Raw genomic sequence first — 5,884 nt, 5'->3', positions numbered from 1 at the left:
TCCAATAAATAAACAACATCCACAACATGTACTCTACAGGTTGGATACCCAACAGAAGAACACAACTTGTGTTACATACACAACACACAATACAAATACTAATAGAACGAAAGACTCAAGCCAAACCCCAAAGCTAAAAACAAACTGATGCAATACAATACCAGGAAGAGTTTGTACTCCCCCAATAATGAAAAAATGAGAAAAAGAATGCACAATGCTACACACGTCTCAGCAACACAGAGGGTAGCAGCTGTTGTAGCAGAAATTTGTCTGAAACTATCAAATGTTGAATAATAATAATAATAATAATAATAATAATAATAATAATAATAATAATAATAGTGCTCATGGGAACTGCCCATATCTTACGTAAAATACTGTCTATGTGATCTCAAATTTTAAAGCAAACACATAATTTTCTTATGGTTTCTTAAACATTCACTTGAACAAAACTGTACAAATCCAAATATATGGTACCCTAGGCATAACACCTACATGAACTTCTAACTTGTTGTCTCTTGAGGTCTCTGGGTGAGACTTGGATCCAACTTGTACAAATGCAAAACAAAAGTCAAACATAAAATAATAATAATAATAACAACTGCAACAACAACAACAACAACAACAACAGCAGCAGCAGCAGCAGCAGCGACGACAACAACAACAACAACAACAGCAACAACAATAACAATAATCTTTTTCACTATAGGCACAAGGCCTGAAATTTGAGGGGAGGAGGTTAATTGATTACATTGACCCCAGTGTTCAACTGGTAATTAATTTATCAACCCTGGAAGGATGAAAGGCAAAGTTGACCTCAGCAGAATTTGAACTCGGAATGTGAAGACGAATGAAATGCCCAGCACACTAATGATAACAATTCTACCATTATTGATAATAAAAGTAACAGACTTAACCTTAGATTAATAATGATGATGACATTAGTGATGATGATGATATTAATGGTAATGATTATGATGATGATAAATGAAAATTACTAAACATAATGACTAAAAATGCCAGTTATAATGACAAGTGAAAACAATAATAACACTAATTAATGGTGTCATATTTTGGCACGAGGCCAGCAAGTTTGATGAGAGGGCATTAATCAATACCATCAACCTCAATACTGGACAAGTAATTTATTTAAAAACTAGAAACATCTACTCTGTTGACTGAATTACATGCTTGACTTCTATAAAAAAGGAACTAAATAAGAATTATAAGCAGACTAACATGATATCAGCATGAAGACAGGTCTGTAATTACAAATTAAAACTTGACAGTAGAACTCAGACACTGATATATGTAGGCTTAGTCAGTTAGTTAGTTCTCTCTGTGCCATGAGGCACATAAGGCCACAACATGATCTCTCCAACCAGATCTGTTTTCTGCCACTGTTCCAGTCTCATTCCAGCATCTCCACCCTTCTTGTCACCCTTCCTTGTGAATGATCTTTCAGCATGTGGTTTTAGGGCACCCTGCTACTCTTTTCACCTCATTCTACCATTTTAGTGCAACCATACAATTGTTTTTTCCGATTTTATCTGATGATATGTCTGATCCGGTTCAAGCATCTACATCTCATCTCATTACTAATCCTGTTAATGCCTGCCGTCAACTCAATTGTGTTATTTCAGACTTTTTGCAGCCATTTGTCAAGTACTTACCCTAAGCATGTGAATTGAACACTGTCCATTGTTTTTTATTCCATTTTTGTCACTTTCCAGTTTTCACATCCATAGGGTAGGGTTAACAAGCCAATATTAGTAGAATAATACTTGTTGTTAAGGTGCATATAGATTTACAACAACAGGGATAATTCTGGGGATTTAGTTAACTGGTTAGGGAATCAAAAAAAATTAAAAGTACTTTTTTTTAAAATTCAATAGACAAATATTACACTTCTATCTTTCCAGTGTTCTTAAATAAGGCTTTAATTTTTGCTTAGAAAATTATGAATGTTAGTAACAATGAAATAACTATTACACTAATGCCTTGACTATCATGGGTGTTGCATTCCAAAACCCCCCATGATAGGTGAGAATCCGCGAAGTAGAAACAGTACTGTACTGTATATTTTTTTTAATTATTTTTATAATTTGTATATAGTTATATTTATTATAAATGCAGTGATGGCGAAATGGCCCAGTGGTTAGGGCAGTGGACGCGCGGTCAAAGGTTCGCGGTTTCGATTCCCAGACCGGGCGTTGTGAGTGTTTATTGAACGAAAACACCTAAAGCTCCACGAGGCTCCAGCAGGAGCTGGTGGTGAACCCTTCTGTACTCTTCCACCACAACTTTCTCTCACTCTTACTTCCTGTTTCTGTTGTGCCTGTAATTCAAAGGGTCAGCCTTGTTACACTGTGTCACGCTGAATATCCCCGAGAACTACGTTAAGGGTACACGTGTCTGTGGAGTGCTCAGCCACTTGCACGTCGTAAGCGACGGAGTGCCAACAACAATATAAATGCAAAACAACACCATGGAAGAATCAACATAAGCTTAAATAATAAACCGCAACAGGTGAACCGCGATAGGTGAATCATGACATGGTGAGGGGTTACTGTATACAATATTATCATTATTGTCCTCTCTTCTCCTCCTTTCCCTCTTCTTCATGATCATCATCATCATCATCTGCAACAGCACAGCAATAGTAATATATATTGATAATATCATTATAAAAAAGTGGCATGCTGGCAGAATTGTTAGCATTCCAGAGCAAAATGCTTAGCAGCATTTCATCCATCTGTACATTCTGAGTTCAAATTTCGCCAAGGTTGACTTTGGATTTCATCCTTTCAGGGTCAATGAAATAAATGCCAGTTGAGCACTGGAGGTAATGTAATTGATTGGCCCTGTCCCTCAAACCTGCTGGCCATATGCCAAAATTCAAAACCATTATGATGAAGGTGGCAAGCTAGCAGAACCATTAGCACACTAGGCAAAATGCTTAGAAGCATTTCACCTGTCTTTGCATTCTAAGTTCAAATTCCGCAAAGGTTAACTTTGCCTTTCATCCTTTCGGGATCGATAAAATAAGTAGCAGTTGAACTTTGGGGTCAATGTAATCAACTTAACCCCACTCTTGAACTTGCTGGCCTTGTGTCAAAATTTGAAACCATTATTGTTATTTTGATAATTATATTTGATACCATTTTTGTTGTGGTTATTATTATTATTATTATTATTATTATTGTTCAGTAGTTTTATTTTTATAACGTGCTTTCACTTCACTACCGAGCGCAGCTCTGTGCGCCTTGGGTATGTGCTGTGGTTTGCTGTGGTGCTTTTATGTTTACTGTATTGAAAGTGTTTTGCGTAGAATGTGTGCAGTACCCAGTAGTGCAATTTTCTGTATGTTACATATATTTGTAAGTCCTGGTATTTTTGTTATGTATTTGTCTGAGTATTTTTTTATTATACCTAAGGCACCTACTATGATAGGAATTGTTTCTGTTTTTAGATTCCACATTCGAGTTACCTCTATTTCCAGGTCTTTGTATTTTGAAAGTTTTTCCATTTCTTTTCGAGAAACGTTGTCATCTGCTGGTATTGAGACATCAATTAGAAAGCATTTTTTTTAATAATAATAATAATAATTATTATTATTATTATTATTATTATTATTATTATTATTATTATTATTATTATTATTATTATTATTATAGTTTAAAGTTATATGAGGTGCAATGGCCCAGTGGTTAGGGCAGCGGACTCACGGTCAGAGGATCGCGGTTTCGATTCCCAGACCAGGTGTTGTGTGTGTTTATTGAGCGAAAACACCTAAAGCTTCACGAGGCTCCGGCAGGGGGTGGTGGCGACCCCTGTTGTACTCTTTCGCCCAAACTTTCTCTCTCTCTTTCTTCCTGTTTCTTGAGTAACGCTGCGATGGACTGGCGTCCCGTCCAGCTGGGGGGAACACATACGCCATAGAAACCGGGAAACCAGGCCCATGAACCTGGCTACGCTTTGAAAGGGCGATATTTATCGTTTTTTTTAAAGTTATATCATTATTTTTATTAGAAATAATAGCAGTTAGGCAGTGCACTGGCAGAATCATCAGTATGTTGGATGAATGCTTAGTGGTATTTCACTCATTGCTATGTTCTGAGTTCAAATTCCACCTAGGTCGACTTTGCCTTTCATCCTTTCAGGATTGATAAAATAATTACCAGCTAAGTACTAGGGTCAATGCAATCGACTAGACCCCCTCCTTGCAAATTTCAGGCCTTGTGCCTTTGTTAGAAAGGATTGTTAATAACAGTATTGTTGAGTGAGAGACTAGCGCATGTCATCAAAATGACACTGGGGTACAAATATATGAAGTCCAATATACCCATCATGACTACCCATCTGATAACGGTACAACAGGCACATGCAGCACAACCATATGTGTATGACATGATGATCTCATATCAAAATAAACAGTACATGGTCTTGCAGGAAGAGCCCACTTAGAATTTTCTTCAGGTCAAGTAGCCAATCCTACTCAAAAGGTCCCTGAATAAGAGTTACTTAAGAATGTTGAACAAAACACCCATGTTTCCAGAGGTGAATTATTCAAACCCCCAAAGATTTCCTCTCAGCATATGGCTATGAAGCTCCCCAACTACTTCTGCTCACGATCAAAGATGCAAACATCATCAGCCACCAAGGGTGGTTAAAGTCAAACTGTTTAAGGTCAAACAACTGACAAGCAAATCTGTGGTATTGAGCAGAATATTTGCTGTAGCCCATCTTTTACACCAAGACAAAACATGTATGTGATAAAACTTCCAATCAGTTAAGATAAGAAGTCATGAGAGCCACTGCCTTATACTGCATCAGGGTAGCAGTATTATTATTATTATTGTTGTTGTTGTTCCTTTGTAACACAGTGTAGGTAAAAATGCACCGGAGTCTTTAGTCATCTGTCAAGTCACACCAAGGACCTCAGACAGATAATACTTTCCTTAAGATGTGCGTTGTGCCCAATAAGGCTGCTTTTCGCAAGACATCAATCTTGCATGGGATTTCCAGTTGCCTTAAGAAGTTTCAATGGGATTGAGCTCAACACTCTGATAACCACTGGTATCACTTTTACATTATCCTCTTGCATTCCATACACTATTATTATTATTATTATCATTATTATTATTATTATTATTATTATTAAAGCGGTGAGCTGCTAGAATTGTTAGCTCACTGGACAAAATGCTTAGCCGTATTTCGCCCATCATTACATTCTGAGTTTAAATTCCATTAAAGTCAACTTTGCCTTTCATACTTTCAGGATCGATAAAATAAGTACCAGTGAAACACTGGGGCTGGTGTAATTGACTAGTCTCCTCCCACCAAATTTCAGGCCTTGTACCTTTAATAGAAAGGATTATTATTATTATTAAAGTGGTGAGCTGACGGAATCATTCGCACATGGGGCAAAAAACTTAGTGGCATTTCATCTGTCTACCTTCTGAGTTCAAATTCTGCTGAGGTCAATTTTGCCTTTCATCCTTTCTGCATTGATAATTACCAGTTGAGCACTAAAAACATTGTAATTAACTTAACCCACCCCTGAAATTGCTGGCCTCGTGCCAAAATTTGAAATCATCATCATTATTATTATTATGATAGTATCATCATAACAGATAGGTGCAATGTTACATCTCTGGCCAACTACATATGGTATTTAAAAGAAAGGAGAATGTCGTACAGAATTAAATGGAAGCTTCTGGAATAGCCTGGAACCCCTCAATGGGAGCAGATGATGCAAGCTTTGCTTAGCCAAGAGGACAAGGATCCTAAAAACTTCACTTGATCCAGAGGCCTTTTTAAACTCCAAAAGTGAGATGTTTAGTTGGTGCACTCATGAGCAAAAATTCATGTCGAAGACATG

This window comes from Octopus bimaculoides, chromosome 4 (assembly GCF_046866305.1).
Source record: "Octopus bimaculoides isolate indiv1 chromosome 4, ASM4686630v1, whole genome shotgun sequence".
NCBI lineage: Eukaryota > Metazoa > Mollusca > Cephalopoda > Octopoda > Octopodidae > Octopus > Octopus bimaculoides.
This window is presented reverse-complemented; position numbering follows the sequence as displayed.